Here is a 16,582-nt window from a genome sequence, read left to right as displayed (position 1 = left end):
CTGATGCGTTGCAAGCTCCGACACAACATAGTAGTGTTTTGTTTGTTTTGTTCACAATTCTTATGTTTTTTGTCTTGGATGTTGTCTGCCTTATTGTCTACGACAGACAAACACTTTTGGACATTGGTTCAGCAATTTCACACCGTAAACCGGACTTCAAATTCCTCAATGCCGACCCGCTGTTTACAAATATGCAAGCGGAGCCCTTTGTCTGGGCAGTCTGGATGCGGAAACGCAAAAGGAAAAGGGGAAACAGAGCCGGCGTTCTCAACAGAGTAAGACGCCGCGCAAATCGACCCCCGCTACCCACTATTCTACTGGCAAATGTTCAGTCTCTGGATAACAAGCTCTGCGAGCTGAAAGCGCGGATCTCTTTCCAACGAGAGATGAGGGACTGCTGCATTATCTGCCTTACGGAAACTTGGATGTCTGCAAAGATTCCAGACTCAGCCATTGAACCCGCGGGGTTTTCCGTGCACCGAACGGACAGAGCGAAAGACCTCTCAGGTAAAAGCAGAGGTGGTGGTGTATGTTTTATGATCAACAAATCCTGGTGTGATCAGAGGAACGTTCATTCTATCAAGTCTTTCTGCTCTCCTGATCTGGAATTTCTCATGCTTCTGTGTCGACCATTCTGGCTACCGAGGGAATTCACAGCGGTCATTATCACTGCTGTGTACATCCCGCCACAAGCCAACACAGACTGGGCACTCAAGCAACTGTATGGGGTTATAAGAGAGCAGGAAACTGCGCACCCTGAGGCCACGTTCATTGTGACCGGGGACTTTAATGAAGCCAGTTTCAAATCAGTCGCACCAAAATACCACCAGCACATTAGTTTCAACACACAAGGGGACCGGGTTTTGGACCATTGCTACTCTCCCTTCCGGGATGGCTACAAATCCCTCCCCCGCCCACCATTTGGCAAATCGGACCACTCTTCCATTCTGCTTCTGCCCGCTTACAGGCAGAAACTGAAACAGGAAGCACCCACCCTCAGAACGATCCAGTGCTGGTCACACCAATCAGACTCTACGCTACAGGACTGTTTTGATCACACGGACTGGGAGATGTTCCGGTCCGCCTCTGATGACGACATCGAGCTTTACGCTGATAGCGTAATGTGTTTCATCAAAAAGTGCGTGGAGGACGTGGTTCCGACCAGAACAATCCCAATCTATCTGAACCAGAAACCATGGATAAATAGCGATGTTCGCGCGGCACTTAATGTGCGGACCTCCGCTTTTAATTCCGGGAACGCGGAGGAGCATAAACAAGCCAGTTATTATATCAGAACAGCAAAACGTCAGTACAGGAGCAAGATTGAAGGACAGTTTAACACCACCAACTCTAGAAGCATGTGGCAGGGAATTAACATCATCACGGACTTTAAAGGGAATAAAAACTCCGCCATTAACACCGCTGCCTCTCTCCCGGATGAGCTAAATACTATTTATGCTCGTTTTGAGGGAAATAACACCGCCCTCGTGGAGAGAGCTCTCGCGGCCGAAGCTACAGAGGTTAGTTCACTCTCCGTCTCTGTAGCGGATGTAACCCGCTCCTTCCGACGGGTGAATATCCGCAAAGCCGCGGGCCCAGACGGCATTCCGGGCCGCGTCATCAGAGCGTGCGCGAACCAGCTGGCTGGTGTTTTTACAGACATTTTCAACCTTTCCCTCTCTTTGTCTGTAGTCCCCACATGCTTTAAAACATCCACCATTGTGCCTGTTCCAAAGCAATCAAAAATAATTTGCTTAAATGACTGGCGTCGTGTTGCTCTGACCCCCATCATCAGCAAATGCTTTGAGAGACTAATCAGAGATTACATCTGCTCTGTGCTGCCTCTCTCTCTTGACCCATTGCAGTTTGCTTACCGCAACAACCGCTCCACTAATGATGCCATTGCATCTACAATACACACTGCTCTCTCCCACCTGGAAAAAAAGAACACTTATGTGAGAATGCTGTTTGTAGACTACAGCTCAGCATTCAACACCATAGTGCCCTCCAAGCTAGATGAGAAACTCCGGGCTCTGGGCTTAAACAGCTCGCTGTGCAGCTGGATCCTGGACTTCCTGTCAAGCAAACGCCAGGTGGTTAGAATAGGCAGCAACTTCTCCTCATCACTGACCTTCAACACTGGAGCCCCACAGGGCTGTGTTCTCAGCCCACTCTTGTATTCCTTGTACACACATGACTGTGTGGCAACACATAGCTCCAATGCCATCATTAAGTTTGCTGATGACACGACGGTGGTAGGTCTGATCACTGACAATGATGAAACAGCCTACAGAGAGGAGGTGCACACTCTGACACACTGGTGTAAGGAGCACAACCTCTCCCTCAATGTCAGTAAGACAAAGGAGCTTGTGGTGGACTTCCGGAGAAGAGATAGAGAACACAGTCCCATCACCATCAATGGAGCACCAGTGGAGAGAGTCAGCAGCTTCAAGTTCCTCTGTGTCCACATCACTGAGGAACTCACATGGTCCATCCACACTGAAGTCGTTGTGAAGAAGGCTCATCAGCGTCTCTTCTTCCTGAGATGGCTGAGGAAGTTTGGAATGAACTGCCACATCCTCACACGGTTCTACACCTGCACTGTAGAGAGCATCCTGACTGGCTGCATCTCCGCCTGGTACGGCAATAGCACTGCCCACAACCAGAAAGCACTGCAAAGGGTGGTGTGAACTGCCAGACACATCATCGGAGGTGAGCTTCCCTCCCTCCAGGAAATATATACCAGGTGGTGTGTGAAAAAAGCTCAGAGGATCATCAGAGACTCCAGCCACCCGAGCCATGGGCTGTTCTCACCGCTACCATCAGGCAGGTGGTATCGCAGCATCAGGACCCACACCAGCCGTCTCCATGACAGCTTCTTCCCCCAAGCAATCAGACTTTTGAACTCTTGATCTCCCACAATCAAAATACATCAGCACTGCACTTTATTATTATTACTACTCTTACTCTTATATCTCACTGTCATAAATTATATTATTATTATATTATATTCTCTCTTAACAACTTACTATCAACCGAGAGCCTGAATGTCAATACAGTACAGTACAACCTACTGTACATTCTATATATACTACTATATATACTTTTTTATATATTTTTTATTTTTATTGAATAATGTGTATCTATATAGTGCGTATTGTATACTGTACAGTGTATGTTATTATTTGTATATTGTTGTGTGTAATTATGTGTATATCAGACATTTAAATTGTGCTGTGTTCATTTGATGTTATTGTAAATTAGTATATGTCTCACCTATGTCTCATCACTGTCACAACTGCTATGTTGATCGGAACTGCACCCAAGAATTTCACACACCATTGCGCTTGTGTATATGGCTGTGTGACAATAAAGTGATTTGATTTGATTTGATTTGATTTGATATACAGTAGATCATCAAATAACATACAGAAACAACCCTGTATGCAAAGTAGTCACACAGTTAAAATGAAAAATGGCATGCTGGTTTTCCATTCATGCTGTCTTGAGTGAAATACTGAGGATATGGGAGCTATGGAGTCACACCAGCTGTCAGTCACTCTGAGTCTGTTTGTAGAGTAGAAAGATGGACTTAGGAGCTTCCAGAAAAGTTTGTGGAGGGGACTGTGGGAGAATTTTATCCCTCAAAGAAAGCAATGCACATTTCTGTCTGATGGACCAAGCTAAAGCAGTCTAGGACTTTCCAGCATAGGGTCAAAGTATGAACAGCTTCCCATGCAGTAATGCAGTTCTCTGATACATTAATTGATAAGCACTAGATGCATCAACTGCATCAGAACACAAGCCTCTAAGTAATATAAGACAGAATAATTGAAGATGTGGTTTGATGCAGCTGACATCAAAGGCTGAACAGAATTAACTTGCCTGAAAACTAGAGGTCAGAAATGAGAAACTTGAAAGGCATGGCTGAGCTCAAACCTGCTGTAAAAATGGCTGGTCTAATGAGATACCATTGTTTTTATTTTCCTCTCCATTTAAATAATATGTCCGTTTTGTTGAAGGCCTTCAGAATTATCCGGCTGTTTTGGAGTTGTTTGGCACAATGTGAATAGGAGTTAATAAAGGCAGGGTGTTGGTGGGATGCTGGGAGAGACAGGCCCCCTGGGGGACACATGCTAGCAAAGCTCGGCAGTAATAAGGCTGGACAGAAGGAGGCCTGTACACTTCCTCTCCTAGAACAGCTAAACTCACTGATGCCTCCACTTTAATTGGACAATGGGGGCACTGAGCTAGTAACAGCCCACACAATAAAAACAAGCACAATAAAGACACACCAGGGGGATATTTCAGAAAGCAAGGTTAGCAACTAAACTGGGTAAGTTAACTAAGATTAAGCTGTTAACCTCAAATTTTGGTTAAAAATAACTGGAGGAACTTTTCAGGGTATGCTAGTATGAATGAATAAACGTTACATTTATATAGCACTTTTCTGACACTACACTCAAAGCGCTTTACACAGTGAACAGGGAACTCTCCTCAACCACCACCAGTGTGCAACATCCACCTGGATGTTGCGATGGCAGCCCTAGTGCACCAGTACGCTCACCACACACCAGCTATTAGTGGAGGGAAGAGAGTAGAGTTATAGAGCCAATTAATGGATGGGGATTATTAGGAGGCTGTGATTGAAAAGGGCCAATGGGGGGAATTTGGCCAGGACACCAGGGTTACACCTCTAGTCTTTACAAGAAGTGCCCTGGGATTTTTAATGACCACAAATAGTCAAGACCTCAGTTTAATGTCCCATCCAAAGGATGGTACCTTTTTACAGCATAGTGTCCCCATCACTATACTGGGGCATTAGGACCACACAGACCACAGGGTGAGCACCCCTTGCTGGCCTCCTTAATACCTCTTCCAACAGCAACCTTAGTTTTCCCCAGGAGGTCTCCCATCAAGGTACTGACCAGGCTCAACCCTGCTTAGCTTCAGTGGGCAACTGGTCTTGAGCTACAGGGTAATATGGCTGCTGGCCAGTAACCATAGCAACTTCTCCGGAGCAGGTTATGTTCTAGGTTATGTTTATTTCAGGTAAATGTCACTAAGTTTTAGAGCTTGTCAGAGCATGTGTTAGCTTTTGAAAATGGTACAGTAGGTGTGGAATTACATATTCGGCACAATATTATAATTGTTAGGCATTAGTATGATATACCGCAATCTTTACCACACACATTTTCTGCTGTCCATCATTTCTACTCTCACACACTGCGGGTTTGCATGTAGTAGCAAACAAATGGCATGCATTGCCTCCGGCTCCATCCTGGCCCTTCGAGTCTTCGGCTACTCTCTGTGTACCAAGTTCCCTGGTGTCGCCCTTCAAGTCTCTCATGGCTCCGCCTTCCATGGCTCCGCCCCTCAAGTCTCTCAAGGCTCCGCCCCTCGAGTCTCTCGGCTCCACTTTCCACAGACGTTGCCCTGATCCCATGCTCCATGCCCTGTCTTGCCAAGCCACGCCTCAAGACCCCCCCAGCTCCCTTCAGAACTTTGGGATTATGCCATGTTTAATGTGTTTGTTCATGTGTTGGGGCGTCGGGAGCCACCCCTAGTGGGGGGTTTATGTCATGTTTATACTGTTCGTCCATGTTTTTCATGTCTTTTATTTTGAAAATCTAGTTCCTGTTTCATGTCATGTGGTCCCCTGGTCATGTGATTTCATGTTTCCCTCCATGTTCATGTGTCTTGTTTTCATTGGTTTATTGTCTAGTTATCTTGTTATCAGTTCTGTCTTTTCATTGGTTAACTTGTTTGTCTTGTTACCCTTGTCCATGTATTTAAGCCTCATGTTTGCCATTATCCATTGTCAGGTATTGTTTGTGAATGTATCGTTGTTGGTTCCATGATCAGTCAAGTCTAGTCAAGTCATGTTTACGTTTATGTTTTGTTTCATAGTCTAACCAAGTCATGTTAAGTTTAGTCAAGTTCATATTTATGTTTTGTTCACGTTTATAGTTAGGGTTTCTGGATATCACGATTTATAATAAACTGCACTTGGGTTCTACACTTCATCATCATCTGCACTGTCATTGCCAGCGCCAGCAACAACGTTACAGATTCGATACAGCTCTATTTATATGGATACATTTCTGTTGCAATGTGAAATTCTCTCTCAGCCAATGCTTTTAAATTTAAAGGAACTTTCTAGGCAACCTTTCTAGGTACAATTCGAAAATATGAGTTTTACCAATAATATTTTATCATTAGTTTATCATCAAATTGGTCAAATTTTAGCTTTTGGTAAATTTTCAAATTCAGTCTATTCGATGAATGAATGTCTTGAAAGTTTGTTAATTTTTTATTGTTCACTTGAATAATTTGTACTATTTACAAGTATTTCCATATGTAGAACACATACTTTATCCGTACTGTCTCTTTAAGACTAGCGGCATCAGCCAGTAAGTGCATATAATGAGAAGACGTGCAGAATTCTTTTGCGCATCCATCTGTGATTAGAATTATTTTATTTTTTAAATATTTTTTTTATTTTTATTTTTTTATCAACAGCTGACTGTAAAAAACAAAAAAGGTATTAAATGAGACATTATTCAGTGACCAGTGGTGAATTCTCAGGGCCAGCAAAGCCTTCTCTGCTGGCATAACATAACAAATAAACAAATATATTTCATCCTTTCATTCTCAATCACCTTTTTGCCAATGTATTTTTAACCACTCTTAATTAATCTACAAACAAATAGAGAAAAACAAAAAGTTTATCCAGTCAGAATTTATTCCTTGATGCTTACAAGCGAAGCATGACAACTGTTTCACAAATCACATGCCCAAAGCCAAGCTCCTTAGCCGAAGCAGCACGTGAGTCTGAGCTCCACCCCATTAGGCCTTCAGAATTTCCACAGAATCCCTCAACAGTGCAAATGAATGGGCAACTAAAGTCAGACTGTCAGATTCATCAGCCCATCAGATTGATTTACTTGTTCTTGGTGGGTGTGATCTTTAGGATATGTCCTGTTCGAGGCCCTCCAGCTGACTTTGAGTGATGCAATCACGCTTTAAGTGATGTAATTTGAAAGCGAAGAGCGCGAGATCTTGCTGACGAGTTGACTGTCATTACTGCCGCTATCGCCATTGAGAAAGAGATCCTTATGGATTTAAAAACCTGAGATGTTCCATTCAACTCAGAATGTCAGATTGTACAACTTCCTACTAGGAAAAGTGCAATGGAATGCATCTTGAAGACAGAATTACAACTTTTAGACTCGTGCAGAAATTCTCAACTCCGATTTCGCCGAGATGTAGGGGCAAGATGTCACACAAACATGTTGACACTCAGGGAGATATACAAAGTAAGTGATAAACATTCACTTTATTATGTAATAGCGATAAATGAGTTTGTTTCCACATTACATGATATTAAAGCTTGTTTAACAAACGCCTGCAGAAACAGGTGTATAAAACATGGTCAATTATAATCGTACTCTTTTAATACTCTATAATCTTTTGATAATTGTACACCTGAAGCACAAATGCTATCGCCGCAGCATTGTTTATCAGTTTGGTTGTTAGGAGACATCTCTAATGAGAGTCAAACACCTGCTAAGCTAACGGAAGCGTTTGCAGTTCCGAATATCGGGGAATGGAATGCATTTATGGTAGTAGGGCTGAAACGATTAGTAGACGTTATCGACAATGTCGACAATAAAAAATTGTCGACAAAAATTTTCATTGTTGAATAGTCGTTTGACCTTAACGTAACATAAGATCATATGAAACTCTAATAATTGCACACAAGAGCAGCACTGCAGCTCACGCCTGACTAAGGAGGGGAAGAAAACACCTCTCACAGTCCAGACACACTCTAAACTTTCCAAACAGCTTCAGGTGATGTAGATCGCAAAGTATGAGGGAATTATAATACAAAAATACAAAATAAGTTAATACAGAAGCACTCTTGTTGTGGAATAAGCAGAGCTGGAGCTAACGCTCAGCTTAAGCAAAACTTGCGTGTCGAGCATCTTTAAAGGAAACACCCAATTGTTACATCTTAAATGCAGTTCTATTTAATGCGTTATAGCTTTATTAAAGTTAAAATAATAAGGAAACTGGCATTTCTCTGTGCGGTCAGTGCCTCTTCTATGAGTTGCTCGAAGTGTCCGTTCTAAGGGGGAGAGATTGAAACTGCACCCGGCTGAGGTACACTCTGTTGCGGGGACGCTCATCCCTCGAGTGCGCGCTCTTAATGCGCTAGATTATAACGCAATGGCAACTTATTGAATCATAATATATGTCACTGTGCATTTCTTATTGTGAAGAAAATTGGCAAAATGCAGCTTTATTAATAAGTGAGAGTTTGTTTTTTTGTGAGTTAAAGATGGATTGAAGTGAACAAATAGGTGAGAGAGGGTAGTCTTCGCCCCATTATACACTGCAAAAAAAATACATTTTTTATTTGTTTTTGTTTTAGCTTGTTTTCCAATATAAATATCTAAAACTCCTTTAAAACAACGTACATTTACTTTAGCAGCTATACTGCAGAATATATATATATATATATATATATATATATATATATATATATATATATATATTTATCTGAGAATGTTGAATATAATATTAAAAATACAAATATTTTAAAATATCTAAAAATCATTTAAAAAAAGATGCATTCACCTGAGAAGCAGCATATAAGATGTTTAGACTTGCTTTTAGAGAATATATCTTGAATATAAGTGTATTTAGTCTTTACTGCACTCGCAGAAGTATAACCATGTGAAAAAATACACTTATATACAAAATGCACTTATATTTAAGATACATTCTCTTAAAGCAAGTCTACATACCTTATATGTTACTTCTCAAGTAAATGTATCTTGTTTTAAGGATTTTTAGACAATTTTAAATGGAAAAAAGACAAATACACTTGATAACAATAGGATTTTTTTGTAGTGACATTTTTACTGAATTAAACATAATAAAAAGTATTTTTTCCCTTTAATTCAGTGAATGTCATTTAGAGGTATTTTTAAAAGATGATTTTGTCCTCTTTATTGTTAGCAAGCACGTTTAATACAACCTTTTAAGTCGGGGCACAATCTGAATAGTCGGTTTAGAGCTAATGATTAATCGTTGCAATAATCGCCCGAATAGTCGAATAATCGTTCTAATAATCATTAGATTAGTCGATTATCAAAATAATCGTTAGTTGAAGCCCTAATGGTCTTAGATACCAAGTAGGAATATCCCACATCCAACTTGAATGGAACGCAGCATTACCATGTACCCTGACGAAACTAAATTTATTGCAAGCGACATTTAAATCGCAAATATTATTAGATAGATTTTTCCAGGTATTATAGACCTCCTTGGTAGATTCATATGAAAAATTATGATTTTTGAATGTCTGTTCGGGAGACATTCATTTAACAAAACAGTCATGCTGCAGTTAAAATTAGGCTTGATTGAGCATTAAGTGTCATTTCAAGTTCTGGCTTTTGTGTGTGGACGTGTTTTTAAAATGTCAATTGGTATTATTAGTTAGCTGCGACATAATGTATGATGCCCAAAGGCATAGGGTGTCTTATTCATTGTGAAACTGTGTTTTCTTAATGGCATGAATCACACTGAAGGCCTAGACATTTAATGCATGGCCTGCCACTGTCAATGACATATGGATCCATGAATCTCAGCTTTGGACACACAGAATGAGTTAAACCAAACTTTTACTTTCAACATGCAGTGAAAGGACCACAGTGTTAATAACTTCTTCTCCACTATACTACTCAATAACCAATCTGATCTCATGAAAAGTCATACATCATTTACAAGTTGGCTATTTCGTATGGTTTCACACAAGGTTATTCGCATAAACTCGTACGACTTTATCACGTGCAAATTCCCGGATGTCTAATGCGGAAGTAAGCGTGAGATCCGCGCACAAGGCATTAAGGACATACTTATTAATATTATGCCCTTACCCAAACCCCTTATCTAATCTTAACCAATCAGTAGAGTGTGTAAACATGATAGGAAGCTGTTGTGTGTGACAGAAGCAAGTAATTGTCACGTATTAGATGGAAACGATTTCCAGCGACTTCATTGGCTGTAGTGAAAGTCGTAGGAATTCAAACGAGTGCAGTCGCACGATATCATACGAATTAGCCAAATTTAGAAAAGTCGTACGAATCCTGATAATTTCACCATGAGAGTGTGTTGTAATAACTGGTGAATGAAATCTGAACATTTACTAGCCAGTAGCTAAGGGAGTTTCGCCCAGGGCACCATACAAGCTAGAACCACTACTGGCCACAATTAAAGGAATACTTCATCCAAAAATTATAATTCTCTCATCATTTACTCACCCTTGTGCCAACTCATATACTTATTACTATTTATCTTCTGCGGAACACAATAAAGGTGTCTGATAGATGTAGAATGTGTACAGGTCAAGGGGCGTGATTAAATGCCTTATTCTTTTGTCACACATTTTTGTTTTTTTATTAATTGCACTAAATTAAAATGTTAAATTGACAGTGCTAGAACCATAGCTCACCTGCCTATCATCATCCATATCTGTCCAAATGACACACAAACTTACCCACACACAAACTAACTAATTTACCCTCTTCTGCTTGCTAATATAGGCCACATAAATTTTTCACATGCTGTCTCTCCTGGTTTATACTGGATCTTGGCCAGGAGCGGCCGTGTCATATCCGCCTTTAAATTCCTCATACTCTCGTTTTATCTCTTCTTTCAACAGTATAGCCTGGTAAGCCAATGTATGCAGTGAGCTACACTCTGCATAATCATGGGAATAAGTGTTCCAACTGCCTGCGAGTGGCGGGACTCTTGTCTGAAGCTGTGACAGAGGCTTGGTGAGGTACTGTAAGCTCTGGTGCTGGAGAGAGGTTGCCTGTTCTTTCTGTTTGTAAAGTATTGTCCTCACTCTCCTGTCTCTTCACACACAGTGTGGGTAAAACCCAGGGGCAATGATACGGGATTAAAGAGGGAAGAGCTTCACAGGCACTCAGCCTGATAACCTATGCCAAAGCGTTACCAATGCAGCAAAACCAGCAGTCAGCGCTATTCTGTTTATCTAAAGTCCCACCTCGCTCCATTCTGAAACAAGAAAGAGCACTCTCAGCAGGCTCATTATAAGGGGAGATGATATTTTTGTGTGTACGAATCTGAGTGGCGAATTCACTAAGCAGTTGTGTGCGGTATTTCAGCACAAAAACCTACATCTTTTTCACTGACAACCCAAAATCCAGTTTAACCAGGTGCTAAAAGCCGCTGTGTTGTGAGTACTAATTAAATCATTGTCATTATTTTATTTATTTTTTGCAAAAATGCCTTCTATCTCTGTAAATTGGGCATATTATATATTATGCTTTATTCACAAACCTTTATTAATGCCCATGGAAAGCAGACGGTAACCAGAATTTTACTTAAAAGAGATGTTTGTTTACATTCATATATTGATCATATTCAACAAAAAATGGAGAAGAGAGTTATAACTAGTGGGCATATGCAGACACACAGTGTAGTCTTGACTTTTTTCTGCATTAAAGAGTTCAGATGAATGTGTGTCTCTGGCTTCTTCTTATACTATATGAATGCAGACGAGTGTTGCCAGTGGATCTGTTTCAAGGACATTTGAAAATTATACTGTTTTACTTATATGCCCAATTAAGCTCTTATGGCCCTGTGTAAATGGACTACATAATTAGTGATTATATAATCATTATAATTAATTAATTCCCTATTAAAATGATATTATCACTAAGGACTTTTTCAACACTCCTTAAGAATAACCTCTTTGTATAAAAGCATTTGAGTTTGTGTTTCCTGTTAGAATTTTTAAGCTGTAACTGGTGGCAATTAAAGTGTAAAAAGTAGCACAGTATAGAGTATACAATGCCATGAGTTCTACTGAATAAACCATACCCACATAAATAAGATCTCTCTCCAAATGGGTTTTCAATGAAGTGTGTCTTAACACAGATTTTTTTTTTTTTTTTTTTAATTTACAGTCGTGCACACACCCACATACACAAAGCACCTAATGAAAATTCAATGAGATCATTTCTCCCTCACCGTCTGCATAAACAATAACTACCACAAAATTCTGGCAATGAACAAATACAAAATACAAAAGCTTTCCTATTTTCTTTAAAGTAAAACAAACACTGAAGATAGCACACTGACAGAATACAATAAGGTTTCATTTAATGCAGTGAAAGTATCCATTACCACATTTTTGAGTCTTTGACTCAGTGTGCAATGTGTGTTTTGAAAAGGCTGGCATGGGTTTAGGAAGCCGTTTTCTTAATTTAAATTCATAACGAATTACCCCTAAATACTACCTAAACAAAGTTGTCAAGCATAGTATTTCTTGACCACTATATATTTGCTTACTAACCCAAAAGTAACCCAAATTAAGTGTAGGAGTATTCTTACATCAGTTTCAGCTAATTAAAGTACGTTTCTCATTAATGCTGCATTGTAAAGTATATATCTTTGTTCCAATCTATACATAGTATTGATCCAAATTAATGTTGCATAGCTGAATGCTACAGTCAGGGCAGTCTCATGACCTCATGACTTTTTGCCTGCATCATTAAAATGTCATTGCCATAGCATTCTTACCACAGTTCGGATGATTTCATCACAGGCTCAGCAATCTTAAGATTTATTGCGCATCCACCAGTGACATTTGGTCGTGAGTGTGTAGCTATTAACTGCATATACAGTTGCTAATTTGATCATAACCTATTTCTCACAGTGATTTTTCTTTTGTTGTTGTTTTTTTTTTTTTTTTTTTTTTTTTTTTGAGATTTTAGTGAAATAAAGAAATATTTTAGGTTGTGGCTCCATTACATTATATTAACTGTTACTTCAGTGCTACAGAAAGGCTCAAAACAAGGACCACTGCAGTACAAACAGCAAACACCCTACAATGATTTGCTCAATATCAAATAAAAAGTGTTCCAAAACATTGGAAAAAATATATGTCCTCTCAACGACAATAATGCTGTAACCGATCATTTCCACTGCTGTTTCAGCCTTTGAAAGGGATCTTTAAAACATGGAATAGTGCACCTGTGCTTCTACATTTCTTCATGGTTTAATACATTTCACATCAAAATGATTCTTTGTCTGAATGTTCTTTAGAGAGAGAGCCACAACAGTGAGGAAAATGAAAAACTAAAAAACAAAATTGTAGCTAGAAAAACACTTTAAATTTTTAAGAAGGTCAAATAATCTGTTGGCTCTCAATCAGATAATTTTTTAGATTGAGATTAACCATATTACAGATTGCAGACAAACACATAAATGGATGCCAATGAACACTAATCTCTGAAACGACCTCTATTATAAATTAAAATCAAGTTACACTGGTACTAACAATATCATACAGACATAGATTCCTGTAATTTAAACCACATCTGCATACACTTAATCTGGGTCACGGTCCTGTTTGACATTCATATATATATTGTCAGTCTGGGTTTTGGTCTGACAGGACCATGGCATCATCATCCCATGTCTGTCTTGTTTTTTCGTTGTCTGTCTCTGTGTGAGCGCGCGGTTTCGGTTGTATTCCCTGCCGTGCGTTTTTCGGTCCATCTTGTTTCATGTCGGGAGCATGGTGTCTGGATCCTGACTTCCTGTCTGGTTCATCTGCCGTTTGCATCGCGATGTACGCTCAGGTTTCGTTTAGTGTGAGAATGCGTAGCATTGCTTTGTTTGGCGTTGCTACGCATTCTCTCGTCTTGTTTGTGCGTATATTGCCTTATTGTCTTGGCGATGTGCGCTCATGCCATTCGGGTGTTTTGTTGTCTTGTGAGAGCATGTGGCTTTGTTTTGTTTCTGTATCGCCATGTGTCTCTCTGTCTTATGTCATACCCTGCCTCCTTGTTTGTCCATTATTAGTTTATTAGTCACACATTCCCTGTCTTGTTAACCTGTTGATTTCTCTCCCTATTTTAGTCTCCTCGTGTTTACTGTCCAGTGCCAGTTCGTCTGGTTTCCAGTCTTGTGTGTTCCAGTTGGTCTTGTTTGTTGGTCTCGTTCATGTCGGTCCTGTTTCTCAGCCCTGTTCCTGTTCTGTCTACTATCCCTCTGCCCCAGCCCTGGATTATTCATTTTCCCCTACGGGGTTGTTTATGTTTGTTTTCCCCCTTGTTGGTGTTTTGGTTTGTTTTTGGTTAATTTTTGTATTCAAATAAATTCCTTGTTTTTTTTATCTCTGTGCTTTGGTCCTGAGACTCTGTCATTCTCTGAAATCGTGACATTCTCTGACAAATCTGATTATGTTAAAATATTTTTTTGTGTGTGTGTGTCATATAGAAAACACCAATCCTTTTATTATTTCTCATTTATTTAAGACCTTTATTGTTCCTTTATTATTTATTTCTATATTATTTAAATACTCTCTTCTTGTTTATATGATGTTAACACATTTATATGCATAATTGTTAAACTGGAGCTGACCTGCAGGAAAATTATTTCACTGCCTCTCCCCCTGTATATACATAAAGGCAAAAAAAAAAAAGTCTTAAAATATTTTCTCCTATACCAACTTATTAAGCAGAGAAACTGTATGAAAGCCAGGAAGCTATCTTTAGGCTGATGTAAACACTTTGGTGCTATCAAAATTCAGCTCTGAGCATCCCAACAAGCCCAACACAGCAACATTGGCACAACAAATAGTGTGGGTTTGGGGCAGGGCTACCTGTTGTCCGATCAATGGCAAAGGTGGAAAGTGTTTGGGATGCATGTTTGAAAGCAGTCATTATTTTTGCAATTCCATTTAGTGATACTAGTGGTACAGAAACACACCTCAGATTTAAGACACTATTTCCATATGTCAAACACATCTTTCGAGACCTGACTTCTGCAAAGATGAAATTTGACAGTTTCTGTCCTGAATGGCAGAACAGTTTGATTGACAGTTCAATATCCGGTGTCATTCATCTGGAAATGGAAGCTAGTACAAAGGCTTGGTGGGTTAATATGGGTCTCAGAGCCGGAGAATAGCATAAATATAAAGACATATCGATTCCTCTGAGCTCCTCCAAACTACAAGTGTTGTTTCCATTGATGTCTTTCAATATGTATATCAGTGGAAACAATGTAATTTGTTGTAATGGCATTATTATCCACCACACTGATGCCATTCCATCCTGGAGGCAAAAGATACGGCTCAAAATATTATTTAATTGGATGTGATTTACAAAACATACACCACATTGCAATAGGAAATCTATAATTTTACTAACTCTGCACAAGGAATGTTAATTGCTTAGAGCCTGGGGGGTCTTTGAAGGTCCTATAGGGGGCCAATGGACAGATATATATTATTATATTGGGGTCCCTGTGTTGACTGAGAATCTGGATTTATTCTGGGCTGACTGGTCCCTGGGTCTGTGAAAATAGCTTGCAAATATTAAACAATCCAAAAATCAATCAGACAGCATCCTATGAGGAAGAAAAAGAGACTCTTTGCTTGTATCTCAGATGTTTTAAGACCTAGTCTACATGAGGGAGGGGGTTTGCAGAGTTAAGGGACCCAGAAAGAGGGATAAAACCAGAACCAGGTGAAACTGATTGGCTTTGTGGCAACATTAAATGATGAGAAGAAACAAGAGGCAACTGAACACAGTCATTGTGAATGAGTGATTAAAGACTAACCAAGAAGCAGAAATGCACCTTCAAGGGTCTGAAGTCTTGTCCACCCATTGAGAAAAAAAAAAAAAAAACTTAAACCAGCCTGAGATGGTTTGCTGTTCTTAGCTGGTTTAAGCTAGTCTAGCTGGTTTCCCAGCATGGCCTAGCTGACCTTCATATGGTTTAACGTGTCTCCTAGCCTGGTGAAGCTGGTGCTCAGCTCGTTTAGCTGGCTAGCCAACTGGACATCCAGTCAGAAAAGTACCCAAAACCCCTCTAAAACCATCAAATACACCAGCTTGGACCATCAAACCAGCTTAGGCTTTTTTCAGCAGGAAATTCAGAACTTAAAACTATTTTACAGGAGAAGTGAAATGAATGAAAACAAGACTAAAGAACCTTGATCAGTAACAGCACTTCACAAAGTGCATCAGCATGTTAAGCAATTCTGCACCATGCAATGATGTGACTCAGGAAGAAAGCAATTTATTCAGACCACAGAAAACCACATCAGTTGCTGAATAGTTTTGTGTATCCCCTTACGGTTTTGGTACAAGAATTTTTCAGTAGCTCCATTGCAGATAAACAATGGAAAATAAAAATGTGAAAAAGGCTCCTGGGTAGCTAATGTTCTCTTTCCACTCAATTGTGTTCCTCTTCAGTCTGCCATAGTACTCCTGTCCCTCTGCATGTTGGACCACCTCCCACTATCCAACATCTCCCTCTGCACCTCCGAAACTGACATGAAGTCCGAGCCAAGCTTCTGTATTAACCTGCTTCTCTCAGCTCTGTTTTAATTTCAATTCTAATTGGTCCTCAGCTTAGCCATTTTCCTAATATTGATCTCTACTGCAGTGCACCACTGTGGTGGGACACCGTGTTTTGCTTGTGTGGGCCATTTGCATGGCTTGGGTACTTCTACTAAGATACCTTTGTT

The sequence above is a fragment of the Myxocyprinus asiaticus genome, chromosome 34 (assembly GCF_019703515.2).
Source record: "Myxocyprinus asiaticus isolate MX2 ecotype Aquarium Trade chromosome 34, UBuf_Myxa_2, whole genome shotgun sequence".
In the NCBI taxonomy this organism is placed as follows: Eukaryota; Metazoa; Chordata; class Actinopteri; order Cypriniformes; family Catostomidae; genus Myxocyprinus; species Myxocyprinus asiaticus.
Note: the sequence above shows the minus strand (reverse complement) of the source record.